The 16,207-nt window shown below is 43.1% G+C and overlaps 1 protein-coding gene across 3 annotated transcripts in view; it reads left to right on the forward strand.

Annotated features, from left to right (window-relative positions):
• The first annotated feature begins 5,110 nt into the window (after nt 1–5,110).
• The window catches only part of SLC9B2 (solute carrier family 9 member B2), a 50,895-nt gene continuing 39,798 nt past the window's right edge, over nt 5,111–16,207 (forward strand). For all 3 annotated transcript variants that reach the window (XM_084901823.1, XM_084901825.1, XM_084901824.1), the window contains exon 1: nt 5,111–5,356. The gene's annotated coding sequence lies outside the window, so the exon portion shown is untranslated. The remainder of the gene's footprint in view (nt 5,357–16,207) is intronic.

Genomic DNA, 16,207 nt, shown 5'->3' on the forward strand with positions numbered 1-16,207 from the left:
TCATTTCTATTTTACCTCTACTCTGTTTTCCAACATTCAAGTGTTTTTGTATAGTTCTGCAGTGGTCTGTTTATGGGTACTAATTTTAAAATCTTACACCTTTATAAATGAATACCAGAGGTAGGAAGGAGTTTGGCTCAATAACTTACATTTAAAGGAGTTTAATCAGAACTATATTGCTAATCTGTTACATAAAAGAAATATAATCATCAGGCATTTATCCTTAATGGATGCCATCACTTATAATTATAAGTACTATTTTCTTAATGCTTAATTTTAGTCGAACTAAAAAATATTTATTAAAATAAACAGTGATATTTGACATAGGCCTAAAAAAATGTAGTTCACTAACTTGGTAGTATTGTCAGTGTGGGGAATATTTCTTAGATTAAGTATAGATTTTTTTTTTTTTTTTTTTTTTTTACCAAATTCCAGGATAATAAACAAGAGGACATACATGAAATTTAGAAACAGTTTCTGGATAAATGAATATAAATGAATCATGTATCAGGAATACATAAAGAAGAAAATAAATTTTTCAAGAAAAGCATTTAAATTCACAGATGGTAATTCTATAAGAGATTATGAGAAAGAGCTTTTTCTTATTCATTTATTTACAGGGTTTTATTTTATTTTTATTTGTTGCTACTTCAAAAGAGCAAATAGTATGATGTACATAACCTATCTAATAAAAGAGTAATATGCAAATTGACCATACCTCCGCTTTACCCACAAGCCACACCCACCAGCCAATCAGGATCAAATATGCAAATAAACCCAACCAAGATGGCTGTGGCCACGGAGAGAACAGGAGGAAGGCTTGGGTTTCCCCAGCAATGGAGGAAGCCAAGCTTTCCACCTGCCCTTGCTGGCCTTGGCCAGGGGAGGTACTGGGCAATCAGAGCCGGCTGGGGGTCCCCTGCCCAAGGCCTGAGCCTCAGCCAGAAGCTTGCAGCCTTGGCGGGGGGTAGAGCTGGGTGATCAGAGCCAGCTGGGGGTGCCTTGCCCAGGGCCGGAGGCTTTAGGCCTTTGCAGGGGTGGAGCCAGAGATCAGAGAAAATAGGTATGAACTACAGAGAAAACACCTTTTCTGACTACTCATTGGCTAAGTTCCCTGTATGCCACTGGTAATAGTAACTTGGGTATGAAAATCCAAAAAAATGATCTAGGGCTTTCTACCACACTCATGGAGAAAGAAAAAAAAAATGAAGGCCCTCTCAGTGGATATTGCCTAAGTTTGCCAACCGCAGGTCTGGGTTTGATTCTGATCAAGGGCATGTACTTAGGTTGCAGGCTCCTCCCTGGCTGGGGCCTAGGTCAGGGCTCATGCAGGAGGCAACCAATCAAAGTGTTCCTCTCACTTTAATGTTTCTCTCTGTCTTTCCCTTTCTCTTCCACATTCTCTAAAAATCAATGGAAACATATACTCAGGTGAAGATAAAAAAGGAAGAGAAAGAAAGAAAGAAAGAAAGAAAGAAAGAAAGAAAGAAAGAAAGAAAGAAAGAGAAAGAAAGAGAAGAAAGGAAAGGAAAGGAAAGGAAAGGAAAGGAAAGGAAAGGAAAGGAAAGGAAAGGAAAGGAAAGGAAAGGAAAGGAAAGGAAAGGAAAGGAAAGGAAGAAAGGAAGGAAGGAAGGAAGGAAGGAAGGAAGGAAGGAAGGAAGGAAGGAAGAAAGAAAGAAAGAAAGAAAGAAAGAAAGAAAGAAAGAAAGAAAAGTCATATCCTATGAAAGACACATCTTGAAAATGCCTAAAGAAAGTTGTCATTTTTTTCATGATGAAGGGACAGGAGTTCATGTTGATGAAAACACCTTGGTGGCTGTGGTGACTGGCAGTGGCTGCAGCAGCAGAGTGATGGGGCTGGTGCCTTTCTCTGATCAGCCCAGTTGTCTTCAACAAAAAGAGGCCAGATTGCAGCTTAGGCCTAATCCCCACAGGGAGCAGGCAGAAGCCACCTTTTCTGACTACTCATTGGCTAAGTTCCCTGTATGCCACTGGTAATAGTAACTTGGGTATGAAAATCCAAAAAAGTGATCTAGGGCTTTCTACCACACTCATGGAGAAAGAAAAAAAAAAATGAAGGCCCTCTCAGTGGATATTGCCTAAGTTTGCCAACCGCAGGTCTGGGTTTGATTCTGATCAAGGGCATGTACTTAGGTTGCAGGCTCCTCCCTGGCTGGGGCCTAGGTCAGGGCTCATGCAGGAGGCAACCAATCAAAGTGTTCCTCTCACTTTAATGTTTCTCTCTGTCTTTTCCTTTCTCTTCCACATTCTCTAAAAATCAATGGAAACATATACTCAGGTGAAGATAAAAAAGGAAGAGAAAGAAAGAAAGAAAGAAAGAAAGAAAGAAAGAAAGAAAGAAAGAAAGAAAGAAAGAAAGAAAGAAAGTAGGACATCCCCTGAGAGCTCCCAGTATGTGAGAGGGGGGCAGGCTGGGCTGAGGGGACCTCCCCCCTATGCACAAATTTCGTGCACCGGACCCCTAGTAGGAAATAAAGCTGAATATGGTTCTAACTTTAAGGAGCTCACAGTCCTCCCTAAACTAACATGAAAAACAAATAACCATCTGGCAATAATTTCAATCTAACCATCTGCCCCAATTTTTCTGAATTCCTTATATTCAAAAAGTATGGACCCATGACTTTGAATCAAACAATGAATTGAAGCTAAATATTTTTTTACTCAATATACTCATCAAACCTCCATGAACTTAATCTACAAGTTTTCTTTTAAAAAGTTTTTTCACTCTTTTGTGTTCTTAATCCCCTGAACTATTATAGGTTCATTTTTCTCATGCATAGGTACTGCCATAGGAAAATGAAATGGAAAGAAGCTCATTCTCCTGTTCAAATAAAAACATTAAAAAACAGAACAGCAGATTCAAGATCCCCACCCCCCAACCCCCACAAGTACAAATGAACACATTTCCAACCCCATTAAACCTAGGCAGCTTCTAAAAGTCTAATATTAGCGGCCAGCATCGCTGCCTCTCAGAATTGCTAAGCATGCTAGCAAATGAATCATTCACGAAAGAGATCAGGGCTGGTATTCTGACACTAATTTCCAAGATGCAGAACACAAAGCTGAATTATATCTGCCATTCTTAGGTGACTCTGACAGTTGAGCTTGAAGTACGGAGTTTTGGCAAAATACTGAATTTCTCTATTCTGTGCCCTAAGCTTTATGGCACAATAACAACAAGGTATGCTCTTGTTGCAATTTCGGTGGGAACAAACAAAAACCTCTAATTTTTTTTCATATCTACATGCTCCAAATTTTTGTAGACGTCTTTATGACTGTTACTTCTATGTATATGCCAAACAGGATAAACCCATGGAAAGCAGCACTGCTAAAGAACACCAGGAACTTTATGCAATTGTAAAGCCAGTTTGGCGAGTAGAGTAGAGAATAAACAGTGGTAGCCTTTTCTCTTAGAACCTTACCAACAAGGAAAATATTGAAATGAACAATGAAAGGATAACATTTTAGGAAGAAGAATATTTGCAGTTGAAAGAAGATAAATGACAGCAAAGGATATTAACTTTGAGTTCAAATGACAGCAAAGGGTATTTTGATTAGCATTCCCAAAGAGCCCATTGATTGCTAGATTCACTGTGAGGTTCTGGGCCAGTTGTTCCTCTGCTGGCTCACAGAGAGCTTGGTTTGTGACCTAGAGCCTGTTGCCCAGTTTATCTTGGATTTTCGTCTTCTGGTTTGTGAAATTAGAAAGCTGGGCCAAATGGCTTGCATTTCTTTTGGGTGTATCCTAACCAAACTGCTGTAACTTTTTCTCAAGTGAAGTATAGAACACGAAAGTCTATAAGTTTGTTCTCGAGTACTTTACACTGTGAGCACACACACATGTATTTGTAGAGCTGTGAACAAATGAATTTTAAATAAATTTGATTCTACAAAATGCATTCTAACTTGAACAAATGCTCCCTCCTAGTTATTTCTCTCAGAGCTAACTGTAAGCTGTGAAACATTATAAACAATAAAACCAAAGTAAAATCTAGCTCAATAGTTCATTTCTCCAAAGTCATGCTAATGACATTGGGTGACGTATCAGTGAAGATCATGTGACTGGAAGAAAAGGGAAAATGTGCTTCACTCCTGTGGTAAGAGGAAGCTGGATGTAACTAGAAATTTTGCCAAGCTGTGGAAGAGGAAGGGGCCAGTTTAGGAAATAATCATGTCAGGTGCTCTGGAGAAGCTTATTGGGCGGAACATAGGTTCATCCATTCTTTCCACCAAGGAGGACCTGAGAGGCAGGAATGAGTGGCTTCTGTCTGCTGGAAGCAGTTACTGAACATTGTCCCTCTTGCCTGGAAAGAGGTGACTAAAATTGGCACTTGCTTAAAGGAGTGAAAAACCAGGTAAGACTTTTTTTTTTTAATCTTAGAAGAAGAAAATGTAAATTATCCCCAAAAGGGATGTGCGGGCATATGCACAGCGCACACTCAGTTGGTGGGTCAAATACAGAAGAAAGGCAGGCAATGGAAGGTAGTTTTAACGGTAAAATAATCAAACTGATGAACAAAAAGATAGATACAGAGACAGTAAAGCAACAAACAGACTGTCAAATTACAGCGGGGAGGGGAGGGAGATATGGGGGAGATAAGAGATCGACCTAGGACTTGTATGCATTTATATAAGCAAAACCAATGGACGGAAAACTCTGGGGAGGGAGAGCATGTATGGGAGTGAGGAGGGGGAGCAATGGTAACATATGTACACATATAATACCTTAATAAAAAAATTAAAAATTAAAGGTAAAATAATCAAACTGCTGGTGGAAAGGTTAAACCTAAAACAAGAACAAGAAGGGCACGAGGGGGAAGAACAAGATTTGGTCCCACTTCGTTGGCCACCAGAAGAACGATCCTTGGTCTTCCCGTCGCACAGGAGAAGACTCATAAAGTGCAACTAAAAGGTGGCTTTCAAGTCCGGACAGAGAGGCTTAGGGACCGATGAGCCAGCCGTGGCCGCAGGGCCTGCCCCCGGGGCTCCTGCAGGGCCCGCGCTGCGTGCCCCGGCCCAGGGCCTGCCTATGCGGGGCACCGCGCCTCGCCGGGGCCGCGCTCCACCGCGGCCTTCCCGGGAGCTCCCCGCAGGGAGGGCGCTGGTCCGGCGCCGGGGCTCCTCGGCGGCCGCCCCTTGCGCGGAGAAGGCGGGGCCGCAGCCCCGGGCGATGCGCCGAGCTCCGGCCGCGGCAATAACTGGGGCCTCGGCCCCGCCGGCAGCGATGCGCGACCCGGCGGCCCGCAGCGCCGCGTTCGGACCTGGCTGCCTCGAAGACGTTCTTAGCTCCTTTCCGAGGCGGGGGGCAGCGCCCGGGGCAGCGCTGGAGACGGAGGTGAGTGTCCCGGAGAACGGGGAAGGAGAAGGATAGGAAAAATCAGCGTCCTGGACAGGAATCTAGGGTTTCGGGGCCAGAGACCAGCACCAGCGCCCCGCGTTTCTGCTTGCGGTTGCGCTCCCCGCAGAGACAGGAGTGAGTGGTTGGTGTTGCTGTGGCGCTGGGTTTCTCCTGTTTGTTGCTGCCCTGGGCGACGTTAGCGCCCCGAGGTGCTGAGAACCAGCAGATCCTACCGACTGGAGAGCAGAACCACCTGCTCAGGGCGCCCGCTGAGGCTGCCTGTGGCTCCTTTCCCTGGCCAGGCGTCCGCTGGTTCTCTCACCCTAGACTCTGGTAAGATGTGTGGCCCCGAAAGGTTACTAGCAGAAAAGTACTGTTTCCTTAAGCCTCCCATCAAGAAATGGACAGCAGCGCCGGAACCTTTCTTAGCCGGGCCAACCCCTGTCTTCACTGGAAGACTGACACCCCTTTTTCCCTGCTCCTCTGTATGGGGGCCTCACCTGACATTGCATCTATTAGTTACTCATGAAATCTGGCTGTTTCTCTTCAAGTCCGGAGTGAAACATCTCAATTCAGCAGATACCTGCGTGTCTTCTCTGATCCAAGCAGGCCCGGGGAGAGGAGATACAAATAGAAATCGAATACAGCTTCTGCCTGTGAGTGGTTTGAAGTTCAAAGTGTCCTACTGTCCCTAACAAGTCGTTCGGCGGTGTGATTCGTGCTATATACCAACATATGAGCAAAGTATTCACACAATGTATTTTCCAGCCTCTTAAGATCTTTAGGATTATTCCCCTGCTGGCTAAGGTTCATGCCCTTTGTTGTTGTTTTATTCTTTGGGATTTGCATAGCAGGCCTTATAGCATAAGAGGGAAAGGTCCGTAATGTAGGTCAGAGCTCGGAAGCCTACCCTAGAAGTTGCTGTGCTGGATATGGCAGTCTGGCGCTCCCATCCTCTCCTCCCGCTTCCGGTGTGCCTTCTTGTACCGGAGAAACTGGGGCGCTGAAAACGTTCCCCGCACCGCCTTCCAGCTAGAGTTCTGGAAGTAAAATTAAGGTCAGGCAAAGAGATGACTTGCCTGACATTTCGAAGGCAGAGGTGAGGCAGAGGTCCTCTCCCTGCTATGTGGGGCTGTCCTCTGTGGGCAAGCAAGGTCCTGGAGATGCCAGCGTCCAGGCTCTGGACTGTAGGTGTTGGCAAGGACTTGCAGTCTGCGACAGCCAGACACAGCATTGCTGTGCTGACTCACGAGCTCTGTACTATCAAGAGGCTGTTGAGGAAGGTGGTGAATAACATACTCTGTGCTCCCTCCCCAGGCAGCTTTCAGATCCCAGCTTCTAGGGGTCACAGATAAAGGTGATGTTCTTGAACTCCACAGTCCCTGTTGGCTTTCCTAATTGTGCAAAAATAGTACACTGTTCGGTTGCTCAGTTGCTAATATTCTAGAATTCATTCCTGGAGGCCAAGCCTAGATCCTGTACTTCTAGCCCTTTGGCAGTTCACTTAATTCCCTGTATAAAATTTCTTTCTGCTTAAAATACCTGGTGTGGTTTCGGTTTTCAGCTCTCCCTGCCTCTGATTAATGTGTTTGCTCTAGAGCCTCTAAGAGTCACTTATGCCTAGTCTCTTCAGTTTCCTTAGATGAGAAATGAAACCAGGAGGTTGGATCCAGAAGCTGGCAGTGATTTGAATATCATCAGTGGGGCTGTGCCTTCTCCAAGGGCCTCAGACCCCAGGTTTCTGTTTGGCCCTGAAGGCATATGAGCATGTTGCATATAGACTGGATTATCTCTAAGTCTCTTGCTCTACAAGTACAATGTAAAACATTTCTTTGTTTAAAGCACTTAAAGAGATTGTTGAATATCTGGCTCATGACCAATTATTTACTAGTAATCTCCTATATAATAAAAGGCTAATATGCAAATTGACCAAACAGCAGAACAATTGGTTGCTATGACACACACTGACCACCAGTGGGCAGATGCTCAGCCAGAAGGCCTCGGCGGGAGCCTCTCCCACCTCTGCAGCAGCGCTAAGGGTGTCTGACTGACAGGCCCAATCTGTCAGTCGGACATCCCCTGAGGGCTCCGGACTACCAGAGGGCTCATGGCAGGCTGAGGGACGCCCATCTCCCACTAGAGGTGTCCTATTTATTACTAGAGGCCCAAATGCACAAATTTCGTGCACTGGGCCTCTAGTAATAAATAGGCCACTGACTCTTTGGTCAGCGATCCCAGTGATAAAACAGACTTTTCCTCTGTAGGAAAAGGTTTCCATCTGTTTTAGATAAAGACTAGGAGCATTGTCTAGGGGGAAATGGGGCTACCAATGTATGCACTTGTGTAGTCATGTGTAGTACCTGTTAAGGAAAGCATACTTGTGTTAAGTTCTAGAGTTTTCTAACAGCCTTATGAAGTAATTAAGTATATCTGGTCCATATACTAAAAGCTGTTTGCCTTTTTAAAAATCCATTTTTAAAATTTATTTTTTTCTGTGGTTTATCTGAAGGACTGCAAGATCCAAACCTACCAGTGTCCTTTATCTGATACAGTCTATGCATTCTCAGGGAACATCTTGTAAAAGGAAGATAAAGCATTGGGAGCACTGCATGGGGACTCTAGCATGTGCCTCGTACTGCTTTAAGGCTTTGTGACATAGGCATTATCACCTTTCACAGGTGAAGAAACATATCCAGACTGATTCACTTGCCCAAAATGGCCCAAGTAGGAGGCAGTGTCACAGGATTTACATTTAGGATTTTCATCTCCATATTCCTCTGACCACTCCACATTTTGAGCATGATGCTCTAGTAACTAGAGTCTAGTTAATATAGCCATACATAGAGTTCCCTATATGCACTTTCCTTCCCACCTTTCACCCTTTAATCATGTAGTTCCTTGGCCTGTAATGGTCTTGATTTTATTTACAAGACTAAGTCATCATTCAAGGCTTAATTCAAGTATCACTTCACCCCAGCCAAGCAAGGCAATACTTCCTCTCTCCTGCTTAACTCTATGCCTACACTTCTCATCTCATGATTATATTGTCTAAAGGTAACGCCAACTGCTGTAACAGGTGAAATCCAGAATCTCAATAACAATGCAGTGGGAGCTTATTTCTCCCTCAGGTAAAGCCCTTTTTTCACTCATGTAATGGTATTTAGCTGGTGGCCTTCGATTCACTGATGCAGGAACCCAAACTCTTTGTATCTTAGGGCTCTGCCATCCCCTAAGACTTTAGTTTCCAGGTAGTAGTCAGGAAAAGAGAGAGCAGATATGTGGAGGATTGCATAATATGTTTCTTACAGGTGAGGAATGGAAGTAACAGGCATTATTTATTCCCACATCCCATTGGCCAGACCTCAGTCACATGACACACTGACCTGCAGGGAGGCTGGGAAATGTCAACTATCTAAGTGCCCAGGCAGCAGGGGGAAACTAGCTCGGTGAAGAGATATTAAAAGAGTGTCAGCATCTCAGTCATCTTTGTAACTTTTGGTGCCTTACACACCATAGATACCCAGGAAAAATCTGATGAACTGCAGATTGTAAAGGGGTGAGGTTACTAGCGCATGTGCCAAAAATGAAAAGTTACCACTCTTCATTATGGTTGCTTAAGGAATGAGCTATTATTGGATGACTAGATTACAGCCTGTTCACTTTTGAATTCCAGCACAAGGGCTAGAACTTGGCAAGAGTTTAATACATTTTTGTTAAATGAATGAGTTCTTAGAAGATAAAAAGGACAGAGGTAGTTTACCTGGACTTAGGAATTACTAATTGATGTGTTTTAAATGAGATCTTGAGTAACTAGTAGAATTTTGCCAAATAGAGAAAGGAAAAAAAAGTTATAGGCAGCAATAATAACAGGGTTCTGTTGTTGTTTTGCTTGTTGAATAGAAATTTAGATAACAATCAAATGCTGATAAGTTCAACTATTTTTTTCATTCAGTGTTCAAACATTACAACTTCACTTCAAGTTGTAAGGGTTGGGGAGAGAAACTATATAACCTTACAATCTATATAATCTCTGTTGACTAAAAGAATGATACTAAAACCCTTGGCACTAAAATGTTATTTTCTGGAATTTTTTAGAATTATCAATACAAAGGCAGTGTCGTGATCATTCATCTTCTATGTTGTAATCATTCTTTTTTTTTTTTTTTTTTTTTTCACCACGTCAAAGAGCTAGAGAGCCTGGGTAAGCCGAAAGTTCCTTGCTCATCATTACTCCTTATCAGAGCTTCGCAGAGTTGACTCTGCATCAGAATCATCTGTTATACTGGTTAGGCTGCCTTTGACAGCAAGTAACAGGATATTTGGCCAAAATTGCCTTAAAAAATATAAGTTTACTTTTCTCAGACAACAAGATGTTTGAAAGTAAGTAGATACAATGATAGCAGGGTCTAGGTTGCTTTCTGTGAGCTAATTTTGACATTTTTTCCATGGGTAAGTGATGGCTGCTAGAGTTCCAAGAAACACAACCCTCTTTTCCCCCAACCCCCACCCCTTCATCTCCCTCACACACAAACACCAGGGCCTTTGAAGACAAAAAAAGAATTTTCCCCTTGCTTCTTTTTATTAGAATGGAAAATCTTACCCCGTGGCCTCAATAGCCTTATGCACAAATTTCATTGGCAAGAAATTAATCATGCTTAGCCCTAAACCTACAGGAAAAAAAGGAATGGTATTACAATACTGATATTGACCAATCATGACTTACCTCTAGGAGTGGGGAAGGGACCCCCTGGCATACCTGCGCAGTGGCACTTAGAAAGTAAATCTTGTCAGCCAAACTTGGGGAGATTCAGTCTCTGGAGATTCTGAGTTTATTTGAGATTCAAGAAATATTTGCCCTTCATATGGAGAGAGATCAGAAAGGAGAGAAGCCAGTATTGAGTCCTTTCTTACCTAGGCCTAACATTCTTTTATTGATAATTCAACCAAATTACCATAACAATTAGACAAATAGATTAGCAGTTTTCCTTTGATACTTGGTCTCACATGGTTGGCACACCTAACGCTTTTAAATAAAATAATTCTCATTTGGGGGAAGCATTCTTAGTCATTTCTGTAATTTCATTGTCCAGGAAATTTTAAGCCTTACTCTTTACTTGATCTGAACTCCTCACTGCTGGGTAGGGTTTGATTTGGGAAATGACCATTAGATTAGAATTGATTAACAATTCAGAAAATGAAAGGTTTCTGTATATTCTGCGTAGAAATACTGCATGAGACTGAGAAACTACATGTTCAACACATGAATGGATGAACACCAAAGATAGATTTCCATTATTATAATAATTATAGAGCATATAATCTATACTAATAGAAGGATAATATGAAAATTAGACCAGACATCTTCCGGACAAAGCGTGGTGGTGGGGGCTAAGGCAAAGGCTATTAGGGGTGATCAGACAGGCAGGGGAGAGCAGTTAGGGGTGATCAGGCAGGTAGGCAGGAGAGCAGTTAGGAGCCAGAAGTCCTAGATTGGGAGAAGGATGTCTGACTGCCAGCAGTGGAACATCCCCCGAGAGGTCCCTGATCGGAGAGGGTACAGGCTGGGCTGAGGTACCCCTCATCCCCCTGTGCATGAATTTCGTGCACCAGGCCTCTATTCATTATTATAATCATTAATGAACCCTTGTGGAAACCAGCACATAGAGTTCCTCCAGCAATCTATACAAATGCTCACACATGGAAAATAACAGGGGTAACTAGTCTTTATCCATGTGTTGATATTATAGCAGGAATTCAGTTGATATCAGAAAGCATGTTTTACATGACCAGGAGCCTGTGGACATTTGCAAGTTGACAGCTCTTTTATTTCCTCTGAAATATTACAGAAAGCGCTTTCAAATATTTAGCTCACCAAGACAACCTGAACAGGAGAAGGCTGATTTAGCCAACATCTATCCATATGTAAAGGCATATTTACCAGGTACAGAGGCGGTTTCCAAAGTGGGCTTCGCTTGCCAGGCGGAACAGCGGTGGGTGGACAGGGCCCCTCCAGCACCACCTTTATCTGTCCCATCATTGGGTTCAGGATAAGATTTTATTGGATAAAAGATTTTTGGCTTGAAAAATATTTGAAAACTACTACCATACAAGATTCCAGGTAGTTCCCTATCTTTTTTGTAAACCACAATAATAAAGAAAAGACCTTAAATTGTGGCTAGTGGAATTAAGTTATCTAAAATCCAATTTTCAAATGCTATCTATGAAAAATATTACTAAGGAAAGTTGTATCATTTTCTATTCTCTAAAGTTTTAAGAATTGCATAATTCATTGTAATGTATTTTAACTTACATAAGAAAATCCTATTTAATAAAAGAGTAATATGCAAATTGACCATCACTCCAACACACAAGATGGCTGTCCCCATGTGGACACAAGATAGCCACCACAAGATGGCCAGCAGAGGAGGGAATTTAGGGGTGACCAGGCCAGCAGAGAAGGGAAGTTGGGGGCAACCGGGCCTATTGGGAAGAACAGTTGGGAGGGGAGGGAACCAGGCCTGCAGAGGAGAGCAGTTAGGGGTGACCAGGTCTGCAGGGGAGGGAAGTTAGGGGGACCCAGGCCTGCAGGGGAGAGCAGTTAGGCATCAATCAGGCTGGCAGGGGAGTGGTTAGGGGGTGATCAGGTTGGCAGGCAGAAGCAGGGACAATCAGGAAGGCAAGCAGGCAAGCTGTTGGAAGCCAGTAGTCCTGGATTTTGATAAGGATGTTCAAATGCCCGTTTAAGCCCTATCCTGGTGAGATCGGGCCTAAAAGGGCAATTGGACATCCCTATCACAATCCAGGACTGGTAGGATTGGGCCTAAACGGGCAGTTGGACATCCATCAAGGGGTCCCAGATTGGAGAGGGTGCAGGCTGGGCTGAGGGACACCCTCCCTCATATATGGATTTTGTGCTCTGGGCCTCTAGTAGAGTAATCAGCATTCAGATGATGGGCCCTTGGTATGGAGGTGCTGTCTTCAAATTCTTAAAGGTGCACACTGAGCCATTCTTTCTAGGTGTTGCTGCTGGCACAGGGCCAGACCCCAGGAACTGACCAAGACCCAGGTAACTGACCACTAGGCCACCAGAACATGAATTTGACTTTAGATTTCACCACAGGTTCCATTATGGGTCGACTGGATAATAAACTCTGTAACATTCTTAGCAATGAGAAAGAGTAAAGCTAAGATAACACAAGGTAGAAAATAAAAATACTTATATTTGCTTATAGAGTGTGTTTTTAAACTTCTTGTGGAATGTGTTTTCAAACTTACAATTAACTGTGGGTAATATGAAACAAATTTTAAACAAAATATTACAGCAAAAACTGTAAAAATAGAATGCAGAGATTTGATAGAAATGATATGAAGTCAAAGATAGACTCATTCCACAAATTTTTATACAGTTCTATTATGAGACTCTGGCTGATAATGTATTTGTTGAAAAAAGTTACTTAGCTTTTCTAGGCTTCAGTTTTCTCATTTGAATATTAAAAGAAATAAGACTAAGTAATTTCTGAAGATCTTTTCAACTTTTATTATTCCATGAAACTATGATTCTTACGTACTTGGGAACCATCTATTTTCTTGGGGGTTTTTTTGTTTGTTTGTTTGTTTTAATCCTCATATGAGGATATGTTTTTATTGACGTGTTTTAGAGAGAGAGGAAATTAAAGAAACATTAATATGAGAGAGAAACATTGATCAGTTGCCTCCTGTACACACCCTAACCCGGAATAGAACCTGCAACCTAGGTATGTGCCCTGACTGGGAATCGAACCATAACCTTTTGGTGTATGGAATGACCCTCTAACCAATTGATGATCCACTTGGCCAGGGCCATATATTCTCACTTTTTAATTTTTCTATCCCAGACACTCACATGTCAGATCAATTATTTTCCCCACCATGGTTTATTATTTATTTTTAGCTATAATTGACATATAACATTGCATTAGTGTAAGGTGTATACATAATCCTATATAATAAGAGGCTAAATGCACATAGACCAAAGTGCAGAACAACCGAACAACTGGTCACTATAACGTGTGCTGACCACTAAGAGGTGCACACGGAACATGGTAGGCGTGAGCAGCAGGTGGCAGAGTGTGGAACATGATGGACGTCAGCTGTATCAGGACGGTGGAGCAGGTGAGGGGGGAGTGCCAGAACGAGGCGGGGCACCAGCCGCTGTCATTGGAGTGAGCCTCTGGTGGTTACTGAAAATTCTCTGCTCCCATGGACTGCGGCCCCGCCCTGCACTTGCACCTGCTGCCAGTGCCAGCTCCATTCACACCTGCTACTGGCATCAGAGCCACTGCTCGCAACTGCTGCCAGTCCCTGATCGTTCAACACTATCAGTGGTTGTGGGCTATGGCTGCTGGCCCCAACTGCCCCTCAGGGCTTCTCCACCTCCCCCTGCTCCTGAGCAGTGATCAGGACTGGCAGCTGACTCTCACACCTACTGCCGACACCAGAACTGCCACTCACAGTCACTGCTAGTGCTGTCCCAATCACTCTGAGCTGTCACCAGGTGCATGTGGCCTGATGCCATCAGCATGTGGGAGCAGGAGCGGGGCTTCTGGCAGACAGGACCAAGGGCCATGGCGAGCGGGGCTGGAAGGGGGCGCAAAAGATGGGCTGAGACTTGCCCCTGTGCCCAGGGCTGAATACTCGGCTGGCTTACTCATGGCGTGTGGAGAGGGCTGGCTGCAAGTGCATGGCTAGCTTTCTCATTCAGGAGGGAAACAAAACCTCCAAACTGCACTGAAATCCAGATCCAGGTGAGACTTTGGATACCCAGACTCACTCGGGGAGAAACTGGACTGTCTGGCAGTGGCCGAAACTCGAGAGCAGCCTTCTCTCAGAGGTGCGTGCAGCAATTGCTGCAAGACACTGAGACACAGGGGCCTCTTAGGGCGGAGCTGATGAGAAACCAAGGCTGACTGCTCCACCCTGAGACTCTACCCCATCCAAGCTGAGCACAGAAGCTCTCCCAGCAGAGACACAGCTGATCCTTACAGCCAATTGGCCTGGAGATCAACTCTCCCAGTGATACTAATAACAATCTAGGCTTAACTACAACAAGACTGCACACACAGCCCACAAAGGGGTGCACCAAGAGTGTCCATCTCAGGTGGGGAGGCTGAGCCACTCGGCCATATAGGACACCTAGCACACAAAGCCACTCCATCAACCCAGGGAAGCAGCCAAAATGCGGAGACAAAGAGACAGGTCACAAACAAAAGAAATGGAGGAAATCAGCTATGCTCACCACTATACCACCAACGCAAATCAACAAACGACAAGTGTTGGCGAGGTTGCAGAGAAAAAGGAACCTTCATGCACTGCTGGTGGGAATGTAGACTGGTGCAACTACTGTGGAGAACAGTATGGAGCTTCCTCAAAAAACTGAAAATAGAACTCCCATTTGACCCAGTAATCCCACTCCTAGGAATATATCCCAAGAAGCTAGAAACACCAATCAGAAAGGATATATGCACCCCTATGTTCATAGCAGCACAATTTACAATAGCTAGGATTTGGAAACAGCCTAGGTGCCCATCAGCAGATGATTGGATCCAAAAACAATGGTACATCTACACAATGGAATATTATGCTGCCATAAAAAAGAAGAATTTCTCATCATTTGCAGCAACCTGGATGGAATTGGAGAACATCATGCTGCGTGAAATAAGCCAGTCAATGAAAGAGAAACACCACATGACCTCACTCATTTATGGATGATAAAGAACATTATAAACTGATGAACCAAAAGATAGATATAGAGACAGTAAAGCAACAAGCAGACTGTCAAATTACAGCGAGGAGGGTAGGGAGATCTGGGGAACATAAGAGATCAACCAAAGGACTTGTATACATGCATATAAGTACAACCAATGGACACAAAACTCTGGGGAGGGAGGTCATGTATGGGAGGGGGTGCAATGGTATATGTACAAAGATAATAATTTAATAAAAAAAATTTAAAATAAATAAATTAAAAATAAATTTTTAAAAAAGAAAGAAATGGAGGAGAGCAAGTGACTGGATATAGAGCATGCTTATAAGGTTCTATAACCTCAGAACCATGGTTGTAATGTTTTTCAAGAATTTCCTAGAAAAGGCCGATAAATTTAATGAGATCCTCGAGGATATGAAAAAGGATCAACTAGAAATTAAACATACACTGACTGAATTTAAAAATATTTTACAGAGACCTAAAATCAGATTAGAGGATCACAAAAATCAAATCAAAGATTTGGGACACAAAGAAGAAAAAAACACTCCTCTGGAAAAGCAAAAAGAATCCAAAAATGTGTAAGGAGCCTCTGTGACAACTTCAAGCGCACCAACATCAGAATTATGGGGGTCCCAAAAGAAGAGAGAGAGCAAGATACTGTAAACCTATTTGAAGAAATAGTGACAGAAAACTTCCCCCACTTGGTGAAAGAAATAGACTTACAAGTCCAGGAAGCACACAGAAACCCAAACAAAAGGAATCCAAGGACCACACCAAAACACATCATAATTAAAATTCCAAGAGCAAAAGACAAAGAGAGAATATTAAAAGCAGCAAGAGAAAAACAATTACCTACAAGGGAGCACCCATACGATTTCAGCTGATTTTGCAACAGAAACTATGCAGGCCAGACGTGAATGGCAAGAAATATTCAAAGTGATGAATAGCAGAAAACTACAACCAAGATTATTCTACCCAGCAAGGCTATCATTCAGAATTGAAGGTCAGATAAAGAGCTTCACAGATTTAAAAAAAAAAAAAAAAAAAAAAAAAAAAAAAAAGCTAAAGGAGTTTATCATTACCAAGCCAGAATTATATGAAATGAA

The sequence above is a fragment of the Pipistrellus hanaki genome (assembly GCF_964339955.1).
Source record: "Pipistrellus hanaki genome assembly, chromosome: 1".
Classification (NCBI taxonomy): Eukaryota; Metazoa; Chordata; class Mammalia; order Chiroptera; family Vespertilionidae; genus Pipistrellus; species Pipistrellus hanaki.